Here is a 7162-nt window from a genome sequence, read left to right as displayed (position 1 = left end):
TAAATACTCCATGTGGCCTTTCACCGGAATGCTGATTTGGCTGGGAAAAAGATTCTGGGATCAAAGTCATTTTTTCTTAGATTCTTGATATTGATATTGCTCCATTTTCTTCCAACATCCTGTGTTGCTGGGGCTCATATAATTCCTAACTCTTTGTAGATAAGTGTCTCCTTGTTTTCCTTTGGAAAGGGTTTCCCCCTCCTTTCTTCGTATTCTGAAGTTTTGGGAAAGGTGTCTGGGTGTGTCTTATTTCCAGGTAAGTCATTTGTAACCTGAGGGCCCTTCCCATGTGAAGACCTGTATCTTTTCTTCAGATCTGGGAAATTTTCTTCTATTATGATTTTTTAAAAATATTTATTTATTTGTCTATCTTAGCTGCAGCACACAGGATCTTCCACTGTGGCATGTGGGCTCAGTACCCCTACACATGTTCAGCCACCTGATCCAAAGATTGGACTCATTGGAAAAGACCCTGATGCTGGGAAAGACTGAAGGCAGGAGGAGAAGGGGATGACAGAGGATGAAATGGTTGGATGGTATCATTGACTCAATGGACGTGAATTTGAACAAACTCTTGATAGTGAAGGACAGGGAAGCCTGGTGTGCTGCAGTCCATGGGGTCGCAAAGAGTTGGACACAACTTAGCGACTGAACAACAACAAGGCATGGGGGATCTTGTTCCCCAACCAGGGGTTGAACACTTGTCCCCTGCATTGCAAGGCAGATTCTTAACCACTGTGCCACTAGAGAAATACTGTTAAGTTTTAACAGTATTTCTTTCATGCCGTTCTTCATTCCTGCCTCCTCAACTGTGTCTTTACTTTTCTTCCCCTTGTCTGTTCCTTGGATCTTTTTTCCCCATACGTGCTTAGTCACTCAGTCGTGTCCGACTCTTTGCGACCCCATGGACTGCAGCCCATCAGGCTCCTCTGTCTACGGGGATTCTCCAGGCAAGAATACTGGAGTGGGTTGCCATGCCCTCCTCCAGGGGATCTGCCCAACCCAGGGATCAAACCCAGGCCTCCCACTTTGAAGGCAGATTCTTTTACCAACTGAGCCACCATGGAAGCCCAAGAATACTGGAGTGGGTAGCCTATCCCTTCTTCAGAGGATCTTCCTGAGCCAGGAATCAAACCAGGGTCTTTTGCACTGCAGGTGGATTCTTTACCAGCTGAGCTACCAGGGAAGCCCTTTTTCTTTTTTATAATGCCTTGTTTTTGTGTCATGTAATACTGTGTCTAATCTCTGAGGATTATTTTCATGTGTTTGCTTTGTGAAATGTTTGCACGAGTGTTGGTCTCTGTTTATAGAGTTTTGTGCTCTTCTTGATATTAATTTTTTCCCAAAGGCTCAATGATTTTTCATTTTATGCTGATGTTTGCGTTTGAAAACTCCCCTTCTCTGTCAGTGGATCCAGGCTCAGATCTCATGTCCTAGGAAGAGGAAAGGTCCGTGCTTCTGGACAGGGTGTGCAGTGGGGACGGGTCCTTTTCATCAGGTAGGGCTTTCCACCCCACCTGGAGACTTCCTTGTCACCTGGGGCCTGTCTCTTGGACACCAGCACTCTAGCCTGGAGGCAGACACTCACTGGCACGGCTTAGCGCAGGGTTGGGGGTGGGAGCGGCTGGCCAGCAGATCCTCTGCAAGTGGTTCCGCAGATAATCACCCTGACGACTGCCCCAGGGCTGCTTCCTGTTCTGTGCCCATAAACACAGAACTTTCGCAGAACTCTTGGAACGGCTTTCACAGAAGTCATTGCCTGCAAATATTTTAGCCTTCCTTTCCCTTTGATCCGATTGCTCCATCAGACCACACCTATCTGCTCTGCGTCTTTCATGAATTCCTGAAACATCTGCGCTGCCAGAGAGATGTTTTTGGCTTTTATTCTTCATTTCGGGAGATTTCAGGAGATGTTTAGAAGGGAGGCAGGAGGGCTATACGTGTTAGGCCGTGGATGGACTCCCTACAGCCCTGCCGTGTTACATCCCTAGCTGTGAACTACAACAGGGGCTCTGACAACTACCGAGACCATGTGCCGCGGCTGCGGAAACCTGTGCACTTACAGCCCGTGCTCTGCACCAAAAGAAGCTGCCTTGACGAGAAACCTGTGTACCGCAGCTAGAGAGGAGCCCCACTCTCCACAATGAGAGAAAGACCGCACATAGCAGTGAAGACCCAGAGCATCCAGAAATAGACGGAGGCAGTTAAAAAAAAGGGGGCTCTGCACCACTCCAAATAAGCTCCAACTTTAGGAAAAAGACCTTCCAACAGTAACCAGAAAAGGAGTTGAAAGCATAAATTAGACTACAAAATTTTAGAAGGAAACCTTTCTGTGCAATTCCCACCTAGAACCAGTTATGGGGAAGTGAGGTGATCAATAATTCCAGAAAAGTATAAATGGGCTCTTCTAAGTCAGCCACAACTTGTGTCAGTACACACTGATGCATAAATAACATGGCAAAGTTTTATGTGCAACTCAGGGCGTGGCACTTCTGTATGATTCAGAAAGAATAATATGAGTTTGCATAGCTGGAAATGAGCATTGGGTGGGGATTAAGCAAGGACAGAATTATAATGCACACTGGGTGGGATGATGTTTGTGCGTGTTGTCACTCGGTCACGTCCGACTCTTTGTGACCCCATGGACTGTAGCCCGCCAGTATCCTCTGTCCATGAAATTCTCCAGGCAAGAATACTGGAGTAGGTTGCCATTCCCTCCTCCAGGGAATCTTCCCAACCCAGGGATTGAACCTGGGTCTCTTGCATTGTAGCCAGATTCTTTATCACCAGGGTAGGAAGAGAACACCCCTTTTTGCCTATAAGGCTGTTCAGAGAAAGCTCTGTATCCAGAAAACTGTCTTGTTAGGATTACTGAATACATAAAATCATTAAGAATAGGATTTGAGAAAAAAATAGACATAAATAGATGTCTACAGATTGATCAAAACTTCAAATAAGCAGATGATACCATTCTAATGGCAGAAAGTGAGGAGGAACTAAAGAGCCTCTTGAAGGTGAAAGAGGAGAGTGAAAAAGCTGACTTGAAATTGAGCATTCAAAAAACTAAGATCTTGGCATCAGGTCCCATCACTTCATGGCAACTAGAAAGGGAAAAGGTGGAAGCAGAGACAGATTTTGTTTTCTTGGGCTCTCAAATCACTGCAGATGGTGATTGCAGCTTTGAAATTAACAGGTGCTTGCTCCTTGGAAGAAAAGCTATAGCAAACCTAAACAGAATATTAAAGAGTAGAGACATCTCTTTGCGGACAAAAGCTAGGTTAGTCAAAGCTATGGTTTTTTTCCAATAGTCGTGTATGGATGTGAGAGTAGGACCCTAAATAAAGCCGAGTGCTAAAGAACTGATGCTTTTGAATTGTGGTGCTGGAGAAGACTCTTGAGAGTCCCGTGGACTGCAAGGAGATCAAACCAGTCAATCCTAAAGGAAGTCAACCTTGAATCGTCATTGGAAGGGCTGATGCTGAAGCTGAAGCTCTAATACTTTGACCACCTAATGAGAAGAGCCAACTCATTGGAAAAGACCCTGATGCTGGGCAAGAATGAAGGCAAAAGGAAAAGAGGGTGGCAGAAGATGTGATTAGATAGCATCACCGACTCAATGGACATAAATTTGAGCAAACTCCGAGAGATAGTGAGGGATAGGGAAGCCTGGCATGCTGTAGTCCATAGGGTCACAAAGGGTCGGAGACTGAACAATAGCCAGATACTCCAAGATTTAGAGGAAAATATTTTAAATGAGGATTTCATGGACTTTCTTGGTGGTCCAGTGGCTGAGACTCTGTGCTCCCAATGCAGGGGGCCTGGGTTTGATCCCTGATCAAGGAACTAGATGCTACAACAAGAGTTCACATGCTGCAGCTGAAGACTGAAGATCCCATGTGTCGTGGCCAAGACCGGTGAAGTCAAATGAATGAAACAAATATTTTTAAAAAATAATAAAATTAGGATTTCAGTTTGATAAATCAATTTCTTTATAAGATCCTTATCAATGACCAGATAAGTGGCTATTTGCTTAATCCCATTAAAGTGTGTGGTTTCTTGCAGAAGGAATAATCGAACTGATTCAGCATCCAATGAGCCTGGAAGAAAAGAAAAGAAAAAAAAAAACCTATAGCTTTGAAAACAAAAACAAAAACAGATTTCTGGCTGCTCTCCTCAAAATCCTCCCACACGGCTGACTGACGGCAGGATCAACACCTGTTGTGTTACCCCCTCCCACGGCTCAGCTTTCTTTCCTGAATAAGCTGCTGACTGGCATGTGCCAGTTGAGATTTTGGTCTCAGTGACAGTGACTTGGTTGCTTGGCTCCACACAGGTGTCTTTTCTTCTTACATGTTCTATTTTTTTAAATATGTATTTATATATTTGGCCATGCCAGGTCTTAGTTGTGGCCTATGGGATCTAGTTCCCTGACCGAAGATTGAACCGGGCCGCTGCATTGGGAGTGCTGAATCTTAGACTCTGGACCACCAGGGAAGTCCCCAGGTGTCTTTTCTTTTGAAGAAGATGGCTTGGTTGTAAAGTGGATGTTGATGTCTTCACAGAAGATTTCAGTGTGCCTTGTGAAGACCCTGGGAAACAGAAGTTTCTAACTGTTGGCTGTCAATATGGTCAAGGGGCTGCAGGAAGAGGGCCCACGAGTCGAAGTGGCTTCCCACGATCTGCCTCGTGGGCCACAGCTTCATTGTATGGGGGAAAATCCAGCTGCTTGGGGGCCTGATGTTGTGTTTTTTTGCTTGGTTCTGCTGCGATGCCCAGGAGTTTTCTGCTATGCAAGTTGGAGATCTGGAGGAGATGGAAAGTTGAGCTGAAAGACTGCAAAGGTAGAGCTTGGTCGGAACCTTGATGGGAGGATACAGTGGTGGCAATGCTTGGAGAAGAGCCGCCTGGTTAAATGAACTCTTGTTGTCTTTGGAAGGCGGTTGTTATAATTTATATTGAAATGACGCACGGGGCTCAGAGGAGCCTCGCCCACCGGCTGCGAGGGCAGTGAGAACTGTTCCCGCAATCTCTTCACAGTTCTGGGATCATGTGAGCTGGGCCACCTGGGCTCCTGCGAGCCCCAGACGTGTAATTAGAGGCTCCTGGGCCGGGACGATGCGTGGACAAGTCTTATCATGCGTCTGGGCTGCTGTGGGTGCACTGAGCTGGGCTCCCAGGCCTCCCTGTGCCTTGGGATCCTGCGTTGGCTTCTGGTTAGCCAGGAACTGTGATTGGTTACCATCAATAGACATAAAGCTGTGTATAGGACACCAGTACCTGCAGGAACCTCAGCACGGCCAGGGAAACCAGCAAAATTAGCTTCCTGCGCACTAAGCTGGGGACTGCTCCGGGCTCAGCCAGACAGATGGACTTGTCCTGCCTTACACAAGAGGGGAGGGGACAGAAGTCAAGCAGTCCCCAGAGGAGGCGCTGGGCTCATCCTTCATGACCGTGATCTTTGAAGAAGCACACCAGAAGCATGTGATGCAGATGTTTATTTGACGTGGATCCACAGTGATTGCCAAGGAATGAAGCTGCTGCCTTTCTGCATCAGGGCAAAAAGTCAAGATGATGAATGTTCCTACATTCCCAGGGATTGGTCCCTTGATTATAACCAGTTGGTTCCCCCCTTGCCGGCTTCTACTTTGGTTGGGAGAAGGGGAAAGGCAGGCTTATCTGCCATCAGGGATGCTGTTTTAGAGGACTTGCTACAGGTGGGCTCGCTTGGGGTTCCTGGCCATTTTATGAGATCACAGGGTGAAGGATGACGGCATAGGGGAGGCACATGTAAGCCTAGTGGCCTGCCAGCAGCTCTCTTTCTAGGCAGGGAAAACCTTCCCAACCAGCTCCACCCACCAGGTGGCCATGGGCTGAGGAACAAAGGGCTGTCAAGTGCTGCTCTGACGTGAAAGCACTTCGGCAAGTGTGGGGAAACATGCACGGTGTACGTAGGTTTGCCACTGAATTCTGGGCATATCATGTGAGAGCCGCGGTGCGCTTGTTTAAACATGCTCTAGTCACAGTTCTGGGTGGCTGAGGAAGAAGTACCTTGAAATTTGATACATGCAAGTGAAAAAGCAAGCATGAAAATTCACACCCTCAGATTGCATTACGCATGCTTGAGTTACATTATTTCACTCAGTTTTTTTTTTTTTTAATTCCCTGAGCTCTTTAAAAAAATATATAATTTATTTATTTGGGTCTTCGTTGCTGCGCAAGGGCTTTCACTAGTTAAGGTGAGCATGGGCGACTCTCTAGATGTTCGAGGCTTCTCATTGTGGAGCACAGGCCCTAGAGCATGTGGGCTCAGCAGTTGTGGCGCACAGGCTTAGTTGCCCCGAGGCATATAGGATCTTCCCAGACCATGGCTGGCACCCGTGTCTCCTGCATCAGCAGGCGGACTCTTAACTACTGGACCACCAGGGAAGCCCCTCACTTAGTCTTGATAAAAGGAGAGGCAGCCAACTTTGAATGGACTTGAACCCTCTATCCCGTTCTCACTTCTCTCTACTTTTTCCAAATAAAACTCCAAAACTTCTCTTAAAGGGTGTAAGGTTTGAATGTGCAGAGGAGAAGGGTCAGAACATTTGTCAAATGGCCTAGTCTGCAAAGCAAACAAGTCCCTCAGTGTGTTTTAGTTTGATCCAAACTTACTTTCTTAAGAACAAGAATTCAAACACCGACACCTCAAGCTTTAGGACTGGTTTAGAAATTCACAGTGTGCCTCCTGGCTTGTCTCAGGTTCAGATTCAAAGATATGGAACATTAAGTCTCTGTCTATCTGAAGGCCTTTAAAGGAAAAATCATTCATGAATCCTTAAAGTCTGAAGTCATATCTTTACTCGAGTTAATGAAAATTAATCTTGCAGAAAATCTTGGCAGATCAAAATGAACATGAGTCAGTTCTATCTTCTCAACTACCATTACCAAAATGTAGAAATTTTTACAAGGTAACATAGTTCTAAAGCTTTATTAGCTTTTCACAAAATGCCTAACAGAATGACGGAACGAATTTCTAAGTTAATTTTTAAAAGTAGGACCTAAGTCTATTTTGATGTAACTATTGCTAAATAAAATATTATATTATGTGTGTTGTGACAATGTAGTCAGCTTCCTGGGGTTATTTTTGGCCGTACCCCGGAACTCCCCAACCAAGAATTGA

The sequence above is a fragment of the Budorcas taxicolor genome, chromosome 16 (genome assembly GCF_023091745.1).
Source record: "Budorcas taxicolor isolate Tak-1 chromosome 16, Takin1.1, whole genome shotgun sequence".
Taxonomy (NCBI): Eukaryota; Metazoa; Chordata; class Mammalia; order Artiodactyla; family Bovidae; genus Budorcas; species Budorcas taxicolor.
The sequence above is the reverse complement of the archived record's forward strand: the minus strand, read 5'-3'. Positions refer to the sequence as shown.